The 17,482-nt window shown below is 35.7% G+C and overlaps 2 long non-coding RNA genes across 5 annotated transcripts; both read left to right on the plus strand.

Annotated features, from left to right (window-relative positions):
* Window positions 1-10,515: 10,515 nt before the first annotated feature.
* On the plus strand, window positions 10,516-13,613 carry LOC113319059. Its single transcript, XR_003345050.1, has 2 exons — window positions 10,516-12,468; window positions 12,955-13,613. It is a non-coding gene; the product is annotated as an uncharacterized LOC113319059 (long non-coding RNA).
* A 198-nt stretch (window positions 13,614-13,811) lies between these two features.
* Window positions 13,812-17,229, plus strand: LOC113319065. 4 transcript variants are annotated; one of them, XR_003345059.1, is made up of 3 exons: window positions 13,812-15,605; window positions 15,736-16,164; window positions 16,536-17,229. It is a non-coding gene; the product is annotated as an uncharacterized LOC113319065 (long non-coding RNA). The 4 variants fall into 4 exon arrangements; XR_003345053.1 differs by having other exon boundaries at window positions 13,815-15,950; window positions 16,057-16,164; XR_003345058.1 differs by having other exon boundaries at window positions 13,823-16,164; window positions 16,536-16,803; window positions 16,893-17,229.
* The last annotated feature ends 253 nt before the right edge of the window (window positions 17,230-17,482 follow it).

Below are 17,482 nucleotides of genomic sequence, written 5' to 3' on the forward strand. Positions count from 1 at the left end.
TCGACTCCACTACTATTTGGATGTTTCCTAGTTGCATTATCATTTGCAGCATTAGTGTGGGTTTATCATCGACACCAACATTTGTAGTAATATCTCTACCGACTGATCTAAAGTTAACAACAGGCGATGATACCTTAGGATTCAAGGCTATCGTCTTTTTAGGTTCAGCTCTCTCGGCAGAAGCCAAAGAAACAGATCCAAAATCAGTAGAAAGTTTTTAAAAGCAGGCAAATCAAATCAGAAAAAAGTGTAATATCACAAAATTGATGAATATAAAAAAAAAAAAAAAACCTTCCGTCAATCCAATCTGAATCAAACTAAAATCATAGAAAAAGGGGGGAAAATAGGGAAAAAAACATACCTACCTCTCCGGCAATCCATAATAATCAAAAATGATACTGAAATTACACCATCTACATACACAAATCTTGAGTTTTTCATGGAAAACTATTGCTTCAACTTGAAACCAGATCTAAAATTAGAAGAAGAGAAAAACAAAGAACAAACATTAAAATCACCTCTAAAATTTCAAAGCTCTTTCCCGTGAAAAAGAAACACGATTAGAATGAAATCTATAGAGAATTTCAGTTGGTCCGAAAAGAAATCAACCTCTCAGCTTCTAGAACAGAGAATCGAATGCTTGAAAACTCAAAAGAAAGAAATGAAGAGAAATATAAACGACGCATAATTTAGGAAAATATGGGTGTGTGAGAAATTTTTTTCTCCATAAATGGGTGCGCGCCTGAAGATTTCTGGACGTGGGTTTCTCAGTGAAAAAAATCAGAAAAATGGGTCTCACCATAGTTTTCACAAGGTAGATTTATTCCAAATATTTCCTAGTAAGCTTAGGCCCATACACTTGGTAGCAAAATGAGTTGGGTTTTTAGTGAAATCTGATTCCACTTCACGAAAGTCAAAGAGTTTTATATCTGTTGTAGTTCTGGATAAGTTAAAACAAATTAAACTTTCAATGATATATGAATGTGGATACATAGAAAATAGACACCTAGCTGACTCAAGTTTGTAGACTACTTACATGATATCTCGCGATCAGAATGCACCTTTGGAGGCAGGGGCGGAGGCAGCCCTATGCAAGGGTTAGCAATTGCACCCCCTTGATTCTCAATTTCTACCGAGTGTTAGTGTTTGAAGCCCAAAAAAGAAAGACAAATCATATTTGCACCCCCTCAAAAGCCCAACGGAAAAGCAACTTAATTGTTAACTTCGTATTCTGATTTCTGAATTCAGGAGACATTTTCTACCCTCAATTTTCCGTTGCTCTATCTCATTTTGTCTCCAATTAGTTTTATGTCTTATGTCTTACATTTCTCACTTTATTGTTTCTATTCCTAAAGTTTTTGTTTGTCTGCTCACTTTCATTTTTGCAGGTCCTCAAACGTAAGCCTTTCGCCCAAAGTCATTTCTCCAAATCTTTAGCCAATGTCAAGTACCAAATCTTGGAGAACATACAACTTGTGACAGAATTTGAAACATTAGATGTTTCATTGGAGCTCTAAGAAACAGTTGTTTGATTATTGTTCGGATTAAAAAGATAGAGATAAAGCAATTTTGGCTTACCGTAGTTAATCTCTGTATGCTATTTCTGATTTCGCTTGGTATACAACACTTGGTATACAACAATCCCAATCTCCATTCCACTTGCAATATACATCCATTACATATACACATATTAAAGTAATTTAGAAAATACGTCTAGTCTCACCTTAACTATTAATTGACAAAAAACCGACTATGACTTTACGACCCAGGGTGTTCATTTACATGTCACACACATAATTTTTTGGCGAAGCTAAATTCAATTGTTCGTGTCTTCAGTGGACCTTCCTGGTTGACATTTCGAAGCTTTACAGTCTTTTTAAAGTTAGTATTCAAACAATTTTTATTGTGGATCAAAGAATATCCAAATGCTTCCACCAAATTTAACTAACTGTATAATCTAAACATTTTACCCTTTAGTTAGTGAAATGTACTGTCTAGTTGGTATTAAGCTGGTAGCGCAAGTGCAGAGACTTGTGTGAGTTCCTAACAGTTCCATCTCCATCTCCAATGGGATATATCCACAACCCTTTAGTTAAAGGAATTAATAACCATATGCAGACAATCTAAGTGAAAGCATATAGTCTCACAGTAACCAAAAAAAAAACTAAGGACTACGACGGTATAAAAGACCAATATTAGTTTGTTTTCCAGGTGCCTATTGTATCTCCTACAAATAGAGTTTCTATGGTAGTGATAAGCAGACCCACTGAAGCAGAAGAGGCTACACATACATGGCCATATAGTTTTGCACAACAACATATGTCGCGAAATATGCAATTTTGGTATCAGATATTAACATGCAGAGAATGTACCATGAGTTTGATGATTGAGCCTTTGAATAGTTAAAACAAACGAAAAATGGCAACAACAGCAAATTCGTTGAGGTCAGCTAATGGCTAGTGCATCTTAATTTTACACTGTAGGCCATATCTAATGTACTCTAAATTACTTCATCAAAACAAACATTTTTTTTTTTAACTTGAATTGTCTTTGGATTTGAGGGAATGAAGCTCGACCGAAGTAAATTGGCTCTAAACTAATTACAATGGGCATCGTTCAGTTTCAAACATAATCCATTCAAAATTATTCTAAAATGTCAAACAGGGCACCAAATGTACTACCTTGGTTGATGCACTGCTAGTATGCTTGAATCAGGATCCTCAAGGATGCACTTCTCTGTTGCACGTGCCACTATCACGACAACCTTGGCATCAACTTTAAAGCTATCAGTTCTCTGGGCAGATGTCTCAAATGAAGAACACTGCATTCTAGTCCAAAAAGAAAATCACAACTTAATTAGTTCAGAATAATTTAGAAATTGAGAAAACACAAAATTATTTCCACCGAAGTCTATAACTATTCCTTAACTCGAACAAAAACAACGGATCTTATTAAAGCTAAGTAACACTTTTTTTGAACATTTATTTTATTTAAAACGTTTTCAATCGCATAATATTTTTGCGAAAACATATTTTCACCAACATTTTCCATCGCATAAACTACTACAAAAATTTTCTTCGCATACAAAATTTTTTAAATCGTATAAATTTTCTTCGCAATACAAAATTTTCGCAACCATTTTCAAAAAGCATTATTTTCACAAACATTTTTCAACTGCATTACATTTTTGCTTAAAACGATTTTCACTAACATTCCCTATGACATTAAATCATTGCAAAATTATGTTCCAAGTATCATCCTTTGCATAAATTTTTTGCACAAAAATTATTTTTTGAAACATTTTCCGTTACATATATTTTCGCAAACAATTTCTTTCACAAACATTTTATCGCATGCAATACTAAAATGCTATGCAAAATCATAAAAACTTTCATTCATCGTAAGACCTCAATAGGGGGCAGCAAGATACTATTATAAAAAGCTCTACCTAGGGAGGCTGGGACAAGACTGCACAGTGTGTAAGAGGCGACCCTTAAGCCCTAACACGCGTCACAATTGGGGCCTCCTGGAGAAGTTACTTGTATTGGGGCGAAATGCCTATCCATCGGAGGCCACTGAGAACGAACCACTCAGTGAATAAGTTCTCCGGTATGGGGTGTAAAAGTATGCCAGTGGAGATAGAAGATGGCCTGGAATAAAATTGTGATACACCCGGTCCAAAGAAACCCCACCTAAGGTGTGATCTCGTGCATAATAAGCCACATAGGATAAAAGTATGAGGTTGCGACAACACTGGTCGTTGTATCACCGGATGGGTGGAGGCCAACTGAAATGGTTAGCGGTGACCTCCTTGAAGGGGCGATTTAGGGGGAATATAAATGGACGACACCCTCCATTAGGGAGCTGATTGTTTCCAAGACGGCAATTTACTGGGATTTCTACTCACGGGAGTACCTAGGCCTGGTACATTTTCGCAGAATAGCCTGAGGAGGTAAGAATACTAACACAGATAAGGCGAGATCGATGGCCAATGACTCGCAAGAGCACATGGAACTGAGATCTCGTCGCCCAGCAGGTGGAAGACCCTACCCAAGACGAGCATAAGTCCTTTAAAGTTCTATGTGGGGGGAGGCGATAAAACCTTACTTAGGAGGCAAATAAGACCTGGAAGAAACTTCATCAAAGTCACGCGACTAAAAATCGCAAATGATCTAAACGGAAATGCGAGGAGTTAAATGAAAATTCCTGTAGAGGCAAAAATACTATAAGTTATTAATATGCTAAAAGCAAGAGGCACTATAAGAACCCAAAAATTTTGATAAGGCGAGAAGTCGGACTACCACTCAACAGAAGTTTGTAGCTTCTGCGAACTCGTCGACAAAATTGTGCGAAATACTCCAAACGGCGAAGAAAATAATGAGTGTTCAGGGTTACGTTTTATTTCTTGAACAGTAGCTAGAACAATTGGTTAACAGTAGAGATCGTTAGCTACTGGTCACGCGATCGTGGTTTTCTTTATGAAAGTTAATACCTCACAACCATATTTTCTGGGACCTGTTTGAGAAACACTGAAGCTAATATTATTCTTGAAAGAAGTATTTTCAGTAGTGTTTAAGAGAGGATTATTACAGATATTTAAAGACAATCATTAGCTGTAATAATACAAGTCAAGTCAATGTTGACCAGTTGACTTGACACACAGACTAATGACACACTTACAATACTGATACTCTAATACACCTCCCTCAAGCTGATACTAACTGAACAGAGTATCAGATTGACAAAATGAAAAATACAAAACACAGAAAAGAAAAGAAAAACACTAAGTAATATTTGTAATCTGGACTGAAGAAGGAACTGAAGAAGATATGGCAGAAGACCCCAGCAACTTGCACAAGAGTGTGGAGAAAGCTGGATAACATAAACCCTTTGTGAAGATATCTGCTAGCTGATCTGCTGAAGAGATGTGCTGAAGCTGCAAGAATCCTTCCTCAACCAATTCTCTAACAGTATGATACTGAATTTCTATGTGCTTTGTCCTGGCATGAAAAAAGGATTAGATGCCAAGGCCAGAGCACTTGTATTATCACATAACAACAACAAAAACTTAACTGCAACCTGAAAATCATTCAGTAAATATGTAAACCATTTCAATTCAGCGGAAGCAACAGAGAGACACTTGTATTCAACTTCTGCAGAGGACTTGGAAACTGTAGGCTGCTTTTTAGATGACCAAGAAACCAAATTAGAACCTAGAAAAATGGCAAAACCAGAAGTGGATCTTCTGGTATCTGGAAAACCTTCCCAATCTGAATTAGTATATGCCTTTAATGTAGTAACATCACTTTTCCTTAAAGTAAGTCCCAGACCAACTGTCCCTTTTAAGTATCTTAAGATTCTCTTAACAAGCTGTAAATGCAAATCAGATGGAGAATGCATAAATTGAGAAACATAATTCACTGCAAAAAATATATCTGGCCTAGTCACTGTTAAATACTGTAAAGCACCCACCACAATCCTGTAATGACTAGGATTATCCAACTTGATACCATTATTAATAGAAAGTCTACTTTCCTTAACAACTGGAGTATCACAAGGCTTACAGTCAAACAAATTTGCTTTCTCCAGCAGTTCTAAATTATATTTCTTTTGAGTTAATACTATAGAATCATTGTTCCTAATAGCTTCAATCCCAAGAAAAAATGCCAAATCCCCTAACTCTTTCATTGCAAATTCTTGCTTCAAAGAAGTAATAAGATCAATAATAAGCATGGAAGAGCTACCAGTTAGCAGTATGTCATCAACATATAAAAGTAGAATAAGAATATCACTACCAGTTGACTTGACAAACATTGAATTGTCTGAAACAGATTTCTTAAAACCACAGTGGATAAGAAAAGAACTGAACCTATAAAACCAGGCCCTGGGAGCCTGTTTAAGCCCATACAAACTCTTTTTAAGTTTACACACATAATGAGAAGGATAATCTGGATGAAGAAACCCTTGTGGATGTGACATATATACATCTTCATCTAAAAAACCATGTAAGAATGCATTACTTACATCCAATTGCTTGACTGGCCAATTATGAGTAAGTGCTAAGCAAAGAACAACTCTAACTATAGGTGACTTAACAACTGGACTGAAAGTTTCATTAAAGTCAATACCATCTTGCTGATCATAACCTTTATCTACTAGTCTAGACTTAAGCCTATCAATAGTACCATCTGATTTTCTCTTGACTCTGTAGACCCATTTAGAACCTAAAATGTTCAAATGAGACTCAGGAGCAACATAACTCCAAGTATCATTATCCATTAATGCAGTATATTCATCCTTCCTTGATACCTGCCAATCAAGATTTTTCATAGCCTCCTTAAAAGATTTTGGCTCAGTAAAAGTAGTCAATAAGGATGTATAATTTGAAGAAATGAGATGTTTAGTAGAAAGATAAGTAACATGATCTTTGAAAACTGTTGGCTTTGAAATACCTTTTTGAGATCTAGTTACAATAGTACTAGATGGAACAGGTTCACTAAAAGAGGAGGGATGAGAAACATTTTCAATGCAAGGAGTAGAAAACAAAGAATCATATGTAGGATGATAATAAAATTTTGTTTCAGAAAAAGTAACATGTCTTGAAACATAAAGTCTTTTTGTGACTGGATTATAACAATTATAGCCTTTATGAAGAGGGTTATAACCAATAAAAATACATTTTGCTGATTTGGGAGACAACTTATCTACTCTTGAATGAGTAAGATTAGGATATCAAATGGTGCCAAAAGTTCAGTAAAATTAAAATCTGGAGAAATACCAAATAAAACTTCAAAAGGAGTTTTGAAATTTAAAACCTTAGTTGGAGTTCTATTAATAAGGTAAGAAGCAGTGAGAAATGCATCAAGTCAATGAGAAACACTGAAGCTAATATTATTCTTGAAAGAGTAGATACCATGAGAAACATTGAAGCTAATATTATTAGCAGAAAAAGTTTTGTCTCAGGATCGTCTGATACCATGAGAAACACTGAAGCTAATATTATTCTTGAAAGAAGTATTTTCAGTAGTGTTTAAGAGAGGATTATTACAGATATTTAAAGACAATCATTAGCTGTAATAATACAAGTCAAGTCAATGTTGATCAGTTGACTTGACACACAGACTAATGACACACTTACAATACTGATACTCTAATACTGCTAATAAAAAGAAAGTGATGGGAATCAAAGTATACCTACAATCTCTTTACAAAACGTACTGTGTATGTCGAGGCTGCTCACAGGAGAATAGAATTTTCAAGTCAATCTAAGTCTATTCTTATGTGATTTGAATAAAAATGCAGAAATGATAAACTTACCCAATTTTTGTCCCGCCACCAAATCCGGGGAACTTTTTTTGTAGCTCATTTCTCCTTTTCTTTACATATGAAACCCACTTTTAAAATTCCTTATATAAAGAACCTATATTTATTTGTAAGTAGGAGTTGATTACACAAGTAAATAAATTTTAATGCGAAATATAAATAAAATAGTTGTACATGAACAAATTACCCTAAAAGACTCCATAAATAACTCCTTTGACTTCCTAGGATAATTCTCTCCTAAAATATCTCCTTAAATATCGTTTATTTTTTAATCTCTCTTAAAAACAAGCTTTTCTAAATAACTAATATTACCTTTTTTTTATCCCGTTTATTATTTATTTTTTTCGATAACTTTTTTTTTCTGCCGACCAAATCGTCCATGGAGTTTTAGGAAAATTTCAGTTTTCACAAGTGAAGTTTTTAGCTAATTCCAGTTTTCCAAATACACATACAATATAGTCACAAGTTTCTACAAAGACACCTAAGAGACCAAGACTAATTTTGATACCTATCAAGTCCTTTCCAGACCGATTTAGCCGGATTATAATCGTGTTAGATTATACTTTTTTTTTAATCTTTGTTACTGTTATTTTGAAGAAAAAAAATCGACAAATGGTTGGATCTATGGATCCTTGCATACCTATGTCACCTGTTTTCCTATGAGTCTAAAAAAAATCCTGAGAAACGATTTGATTTTTTTGATCCTAACATCTCTATTTATCTTAGATTTGTTATATGGTTTGGATGTGTTACATTTGATCCAACCAAGACCGTTTATACTTGTCCCGTTATTGATGAATTGGTTAGGGATGGTAGGAAATCGTTGTTAAATTGGGTCCTGAGACTATGATTTTGACTGGATTGGATGCCGATGTAGTCTGTTTGATTTTATTGTAACTGTTGGATTTTTTCGAGTCAGTCCTCTAAATGCCTGATCTTGAAACAAATTTTATGATGAATACAATTGAGGTTTGCCTCTTTTCCAAAAAAACAAAAAAAAATATTAGTAAAAAAATCAAAAATGTTAAGTGCCTCCGTGCCGAAATGCTTATTCTAGCAAATGTATAAGCACGTCAATTTAACCGATTTCCCTGACTCATATGTTAGATGGAGAAATTAGGCGCAGACCCAAAAGAAATAATATTCTCATTGTCAGGCCCACAGTTAATTTTAGGTACCGTGACACCCAAAATTATCCAAAATTATTAAGAATCAATACATAACTCGTTATGCATACTATTTTTCAGGAATAACTCGTTATGCATATTATTTTTTCAGGGGTATAATTATAAACCAAACTTGGATATAATATATCTAAAAATCCACGCCTTGGAATTTAACAAATTTTATATTGTTGAAAATCTTTTAAAGAAAGCTATGCAACGAGTACAAACAACAATATCAAATTTTTGTTTTTCACGAAAAAATCGGAGGTGATCATCATTTTAGGAAATTTTTTTGAAAACTGACTACATAACCATTATGCAACCACCAAAAATGATGCATAACACATTCTGCAGATGCATAACGAATTATGCAACCATTTTCTAGACTGCATAACAAATTATGCATCGGCATAACAATTATGTGCATCTATAACAAGTTATGTAACCATTGTTTTGGTTGATTTTAGTGCGTACATAAAAAATTGATACATAATGCAGTATGCATCCATATTTACGGATGCATATCAGGTTATGCATCTATTTTCTCGATGCATAAAAGATTGTGCAACAATTTTCTCGACGCATAATGCATTATGCAGTCATATTTTCGGATGTAAAACAAGTTATGCATCCATTGTCACGACTGCATAACATGTTATGTAGATATTATTGTAGGTGCATGACAAGTTATGCAACCTTATTTTTTGTTGGTTTCAATACTAAGAAAAACCTAGCTGCATAATGTGTTATGCAACCATTTTCTTGACTGCATAGCAAGTTATGCAAAAAAAAAGCTGCAGAACGTTTTATGCAACCAATTTCGAGAATGCATAACAAGTTACGCAACAAATTTTGGTTATGCATCACTATTCACACCTCTATTTTCTTCTAAATGCACGTCACACGCACACAAAACCCATCTACACTTCCATCTCCTTTTCCAAATTTTATTTCTTCAACTAGTTTCGACACATAGCAACACACTCTTTCATGCGCTAGATGATTGGTGTCACCTTGATATGATATAGTATTTTGTCCATTACATTTTGTACTTTAGTTTAGTAGTGTCTTTTGCATCAAAATTGAGTTGATTTACATACGCGACGCGTAGTTTAAAGCTTATTACGGTCTCAGTTGTGTTAGATGATTTCATTAGCCAAAGGATTATAAAACTGAGCTCGTCATGATTTCACTTCTGCTCTTATAAAGTTTATCATCAAGTTCAGCTACAAAGGGAATCTCAAAAATCAACATCTTAAAATGAAACCAAATAATATCAGTCCGTAAATTAAACAAACATTATCCTCTCTCAGTCTTCAGGTGGAATCTAATTCGATACTAACGATACCAATATAAATAACTACTCTCAATCTTCTTCTTTTTCATCCATTTCCACATTTTCTCTGAATAAAAAATGTCTATAAATCTACGATCGTCATCTTCCCCATCACTATCTCTTCTCAAATCAAGAGAATGTAGCAGACTCATCAAATTCCAACCAAATCACCTCAAATTTCAAAAGATTAGAAGATCATTCCCTCAAATCTGTGCTGCTGCTTCCACCGGGAGTTCTTCATCCTCTATTCAAATAGGTTTATCTTCATATCTCTCTTTTTGTTCTTTCTGTCTTTACTGATAGAGATAGATGATATATGTAATCGTCAAATTTTGGATGATATGAATAATTGCAGGTTCAAACAATACTGAACTAGATGCGGTATCGAGCTTCAGTGAGGTCGTTTCCGATACTGTCATTTTTGATGATTTCCAAAGATATATTCATTCATTTCAATTTTTTTTAAAAATGGGTTGGCTAATAATTTTTCACGAAAATATGGGTGCACCCGTGAACTTTTGAGACGGTGGGTTTGACAGTGGAGGAAATCTAAAAAATGGGTGTGATGGTAGTTTTCACATGTAGCGGACTTTTTTTAGTCCAGATCCGTAAATCTATTCGGGTCATCGTATAACGGGAATCCATAAAGTTAAATACAGCGAGACTTCTCTTTAGCCCCCATTTCTTTCTAAACCCTAGTTTTTCGTCGCTGCACTCCACAAGAAATTCTAAGCTGAAGAAGAGAAGCAGAATGGAGGATTTCATAAGAATCTGAACTACAATTCGAAATCAACAACACCCACTATGTAAGTCTGTGTTTTCAAGATTTGGTTTCCCCTAAATTTTCAATCCTTGATTTCTTAATTTGCACCTTCATTTACTCTCTAATCAGAGATTTGATTCACTAGCATCATATTATATATCAGAAATGGGTTATGAAGTCGATATTGATGCTATTGAGATCGATTATTCATCAAAATCTTTAGATTATTCTGTTCAATTGTTTGGTCATGATTACTGTTGGTTTTATAGTAGTTGTCATCGTGTGGTTTCATCTTTGTTGTTGAAACCCATCCACTGAAGAATACAAAAATAGAATATGGGGGTGATGTTCTAATATGGGTCAAGTCTGTTTTGAATTTCTATCTGCATATCTATCATCTCCATAAATTCTCTTATATGTATACCTTACCCATTTTGCCTTATACCTTGGATCTAAAACCACTCCAATGGTCATAATCAAATTACTTTCACTCCAATATGCATTAAACTTTTCTCTCATTTTCAACCCCATTTATTTGACATAGTCAAACTCACTATCTTCCCAACTTTTGATGCATTTGTTAATTTCATAAACCCCAGTGTAATACAAATTTGCAGTTGGATACTTAATCCCTGCAAACTGAGTTGAAATATCATTAAAAACCTCTAAACAGTTACAAATTACTATTCCCTGTTCCCACTGTTGTCTAGATGGCAGAATATCGAAATCAGAATCAAACTCACTATGTTTTTCAAAACCCTCTTGAAGTGCAATGGCATTCTTAAGCATCAGAAAAGTGGAATTCCATCTTGTCTCTACGTCTGAACTAACTGACTTTCCAGACAATCTACATTGTGCCAATGCTATTTCAAACTTCTCTTTTCTAGCTTGTGAAGACTTTACATATTTAACACAATCTCTAATACCCTCTATAAACCCAGTAGCTACTTTCATGCCATACAATACAATCAAATGCAGTATGTGGTTGCTACACCTCATGTGAAACATTTTTCCTCCAAGCAACAAACAATTCTTACCATCTAGCCAACTAATAAGATTTCTCGTCATAACACCATTAGTTGGAGCATTATCAGCAGAAAAATTTCCTATCTATGTTCCATTCTAAAGTGCAAGTTTTGATAAAATCTGATAGAGCATCTCCTGTATGTGGTGATGGCACTACAATGTAAGCTAAGGTTTTGGCAGTGAAATTCCACTCATCATCTGCCAACAATAACCATCTGAGGTTACACCGTTAACCACTGGTATGTTGGCAGATCTTGCAAAAGTCGCTTAAATTGTTGGCAGTGAAATTCCACTCATCATCTGCCAACAAATAACCATCTGAGGTTACACCGTTAACCACTGGTATGTTGGCAGATCTTGCAAAAGTCGCTTAAATTGTTGGAAACCATCCACTAGAGAATACGAAAAATGCTTTATGCACCGCCTTGTGAGGATTTTTACTGGTTTTTAGTTGAGGATAAAGCTTAACCAGCTTAATTCGGAGAATGAATTTTCGTCTATTTCTAAATCAGTTTGTCGTTGTTTTCATTATTGGTGTTCTCGGCTACTCCTTGAGCTAGGAAGAACATGAAGAACACTTGGGAATGCAAATTATACACCACAAAGGGTAACTGTGAATTCTTGGCACCTAAAGTGTTGTTCCTAGGTCACATGATCTCAAGTCAAGGTGCAGCGGCTGATCTTGAAAAGACTGCAGTTGTGATGCATTGGAATTATGGAAGTCGCCTATAAATGTGTATCATTGAAGAAGTCATGAAAGAATGTCTCTGTCTACCTCTAGCTCTCATCAATATTTGTGGAACTGTGCGTTGCACAAAGGCTCTCCAAAAGGGGCAACATCCACTCAATTTCAGGTATGTCTGGTCCAGTAATTCACATTACAATGAACTTACTTAAATTTAGCCTTCTTTGACATTCTTTAGCTTCTAGTCCACTTGAATTTTGTATGTGTTTACATGCTCTTCGTATGTTGTACTTGTTACAGGGTTACTGATGTTTGGGCAGCATGCCTATCTTAATACTCAGCGCAAATCAAAATTTGCTTCTAGCTAATTTGTCTATTTTTGTATATTGGAGAAAACCCTTTTAGTTTAGTACTTCAGTTCATTATCATTGTAGATGGTAGTCTTGCTGTATTACGTATTGGTAGTGATATGAACCATGCTACCTGTAAATCTCCTAACTTTTTGCTAATATTTATAATATGAACGGTTTTGTTTTCGGTGTTTTGGCATTTTATAACCACTTTTTATGATCGGTTCAATGTCTTGTGGTCTAAATTTTTTGATTTTGTAACATTTGGGCATCAAATCTTGTTAACTGATTGTTTCTATTTTCAGGCATGCACGGAAGTTATGCACTTTTGCACTCCATATCTTCCAATGATTCGGCTTCAGTCAGTTTGTCTTCCTAGAGAAATAGCATTATGTTTGTGAAGGATGGTAATGTGTGTTTTCTTAAAGAGAAGCTCTTAGTGGAGCAAAAAACTTCTTATCCTGGTAATTGGAAGCACTAGGTTTTCTCAAGAATTAGTATCTCTTTGGCAAAAGCATGTTATGTTGCTTGGTACGGTAAAAGAGGTATTGTGCTTAGTGGCCTATGTAGTTTGGAGGTGGAACGTGCAGGACGACCCTTTCTGTCATCGTTCTTTCACAAACAAAATCTGGATTAGACCACCTTTTCCTTGTAAGATTTTTGATGTTTGTTTCTAGGCGGAAATCTGAAAGATTCACAGAATCAAGAGGACTCAAGATGCTGGCTTTCAACATTAAAGCTCTCTCATCTCCTATGGGACGATAAATGCTCAGTTGGGACTCTTTCCATTCGCTTTCTCTTTATGGCTTTTTCATTGTGTTGCCGTCATGTCAGAGTCTGACCTTGTACACATACATTTTCCAGATTAAATTATTTGATGATGGAAACACTGGGGAATTCAGGGAAATGTTGGATTCCATTAACTTAAAATTGAATGAGATTTGAGTTGGATTACATTATTAGAGTCTTCACTTCAGTTTCTTAATGATTAGCAATGCTTATGAGTGGAACAGATTACAGACTTATAACAGGAACCAACTTAAATTTTTCAATTTCTTAGGCCGAACATTGGCTCCTTGTTCAAACAGCCAAAAATTGATTTCATTTCCTTAATCACCAGGCTGTTGTGGTGTTTCGAAATCACCAACATGAACCTCCCCCTACAATTTCCACAATAACCAGTCTCGGATATCCGGATCCGACAGCATTGAGAATCATTCGTGAAACAAAACCTGGGCCCGTTACTGGACTTGTATCACAGCCCATCATCCATCTCAGGACCAACAATAAAATGTGTAGAGAAATTGGAAGTGTTCTAAAACCTAATTTTCTTCGCCTTTGCCTCCCTCCGCTGCCATTTCCAAGCTGAAGAAGAAGAAGAAGAAGAGGAGAAAGGCATGGCTACTCTAAAATCAATTATTTCAAAAGCTACCACTGAGATCAACAGCTCTGAATGTAATTCTGTTTGCAAGATTTAGATTGCCTTAATTTTGAAGTGTTAAATTGCAACTGGATTTACTCGTATCAGATCAGATGTGATTCATTAGAAGTTGATATTCGATGCTGTTGAAAATGGATTTTTCATATTATTCGTTGTTAGATTATTCTGTGCAGTTGTTTGGTTATGGTTATGGTTATGGTTTGGTTTGGCTCTGGTTTCACAATAGCTGGTTTCTTAGTTATCAGAACCCATACACTAAAGAATACAAAAGTAAATTCGCAGGGTAATCTGGATTTATTAGCCAGCAATGAAGAATTAACACTTACTCAAGCAGTTGGATCCAGGTGCATGTTTAATTTGATGTTGGATAACTACTGCTTCCGTTATGACGGCAATCGGGAAATTCTGCAAATGTGCAGTTGTTGCTGGGAGTATATTAGAGATCGTTGTAATATATGAAATTCAGTCATTCTCCAACTCAAAGTCATTGTTAGAGTACACCGTCTCCTCCATATAATTAGGGGTCGGAATTGACAATTTTCTGGTTCTTTCTGATTGGAGGGATTCCCATATGCTCTTGGTGACAATGGCAATTGGCTCCCTTCTGGTTCTTTCTGATTGGAGGGATTCCCATATGCTCCCAGTGACAATTGGCTCCCTTCTGGTTCTTTCTGATTGGAGGGATTCCCATATGCTCCTAGTGACAATGGCAATTGGCTACATTCTGGTTCTTTCTGATTGGAGGGATTCCCATATGCTCCCAGTGACAATGGCAATTGGCTACATTCTGGTTCTTTCTGATTGGAGGGATTCCCATATGCTCCCAGTGACAATGGCAATTGGTTCCCATCGCTCAGCAGGCTGGTTATTAATTTGATAGATTTTGTTGGTGTTAATTGTGCTATTGGGACATTTTTTCCAAGGAGTCACCAAGAGAATTACGGCGATTGAGGAATTGGCTGCAGTAGATGTATTTTGCAAGGACCTTCTACAACCTACTGATTTATTATTCTCCCTGTTGAGTTCCCAGTTCTGATTCTCCTAGTATGCTAAACCTAAACGTCTTCAGGAGATTCTTAAATTTCTGTTGGTTATGTTTGATTCTTTATTTTGTAATTTTATCAAGTATAGTTTGTTTTTTTTCCTAAGTTTTTGGTGATTTGATAGAGTTCATTCGATTCTGAAGCATGTTCTTGCTAACACAACTAGGGGTTAAGGGTTTTCTTGCAAATAAAGGGTTTTAATTGTTGTTTTCGTATAGATGTTAAGGAATCCATGCAAGGCAGGATCCTTATTTTGATCTGTGATAAATTGTGGTGATAGAGTTGATAGTGCATTGAAAGACGTGGCTGGTACTCCCCAGGCCAGGGGTTATCCTTAAACGGTACTTGTCCATGTGTTATTCGTCAAACAAAACCCGAGCCATTAACTGGCCTTCTCAGGACCAACAATAAAATGTCATAGAGTGTAAAGAAATAGTAGGAGTTCTGTTCTGAAACCAAAACTGCTCTATATGTAAGTGTGCTTGCAAGATTTCGATGGCCCTCATTTTGAAGACTTGATTTCTTAGATTGCGCCTTGATTTACTCTATCAGAGATGTGTGAAGGTTGTATTGATGATGTTGAAATGGATTATTATGTGCAGTTGTTTGGCTATGGTTTTATGTTAGAACCATCCACTAAAGAATGCAAAATAAATGCTCTGCCTAACCTGGAATTGAAAAACAAAGATAAACAGCTTAGACTTACCCAAGCTGGATGCATGTGCATTTTGAATTGGTACTTTTCTCTCCATCAGTTCGTTCTGAAAAGCTTTTTGGAGCTTGGATTGAATGTATGTTCGAAGATCAGCTTCTAATGGTTGGTTCTGCGCATAAAGCTCTCAATTGTTTTCCTTGGCTGAACCTAAGGAGGATGTGTTGGTCTTGCTGGTTGTGGTCATATAACTGAAGCTTATTTTGGTCAGGTTGGAGGTGGTAGTTATGCTGGTGAGGTTGAAGGTTCAGGTGATTCTTCTACGACCTACTGCTTTATCATTCTCCCTGGGTAGGTGGCACCATCTACCCAGTTTCAGGTATGGCTCGTCCTGCAATTACCATTACAATAAATTTAGTTTGTTTAATGTCTGATCCACCTGAATTTTGTAACTGTTTAAATGCTCTGCTTATTTTTTACATGTTCCAGAGTTAATGATGGTTGGGTAACCTTCCTATCGTGATATATTCAAAACTTAAAACTTATAGTCTTGATGCGTTATCTAATAGAGAAACTATAACCTGTAAATTTCTGAATTTTTTCCTCGTATTTCTTATACAAACTATTTTGTTTTTGTTTTGAAGACCACTTAAATTGTATCAAAGGTTTTGTAACTTGTACCACTTCCTGGATGTTCGATAAATATTTGGACCTCAAATCTTATTATTGACTATGTATTTCTGTTTTCAGGAATGCACTACATTATGCACTTTTGTAAATTGATTCAGTTATGCACCATCTTCTCCAATGATTCAGTTTCAGTTAATTTGATATCCCAGAGCGATGGCATTATGTTTGTGAAGGATGTTAGCTTGTGTCTTCTTAAAGATAAGCTTTTGGGTGATCAAGATTCATTTCCTGGTAATTGGAAGCACTTGGGCTTAATCAAGAATTAGCTTTACTCTTTGGCAAAAGCATGTTAAGTTGCTTGGTACAACAGTTAACATCTGCAGAAGAGGTATTGTGCCACCATGTCCATTCGTCATTTTCTTTCACAAACAAAATCTGGATTAAGTTACCTCCTCAAACTGGGTGATGTTGGTGCAGACAACCATTTCTGTCGAAGAAGCTTGATTTTAGTTTCTCACTGGAAATTTGAAAGCTTCACGCAATCATTTGGGGTTATTTATTCCCTACACCGACTCTGGTGGCTCAAATTTTGAATGGCACAAAGGCCTCGGGATACTGGCTTTCAACATCAAAGCTCTCATCTCTTCTGGAGACGGTTCTCCTCCCTGAGAGAACTCTTTTCGGGTCATCATTTATTGCAGTTGGCTTTGTGTTCATCCAATTTGTGTTGAAAAAAAATATGCTGAATTCAAATGAACTTTGAGATTGGACAAGATTTAATTTCAATTGCATTACTAGAGTTTTCAGTTTCTTGAACATTTGTATTTGATTCTATGAGCCTGAAGCATGTATTTCTGTGAGTTCTTATCCCATGGTTTCTTCACAACCATGCATGGGTTTGGGACTACAACCAATTGAAGACCTGCATCATGTACAACTTTCAAAATGCGTTATACAGAACTTTCACTTATACCAAACTATAAGTGGCTCTTTTTAAACATTGCTAGTGCATCCTGGGATCAAATATACAACACCCAGTTCTCAGAAGACAGACTAGAAAAAATGCA

This window comes from Papaver somniferum, chromosome 1 (genome assembly GCF_003573695.1).
Source record: "Papaver somniferum cultivar HN1 chromosome 1, ASM357369v1, whole genome shotgun sequence".
NCBI classification, from domain to species: domain Eukaryota; kingdom Viridiplantae; phylum Streptophyta; class Magnoliopsida; order Ranunculales; family Papaveraceae; genus Papaver; species Papaver somniferum.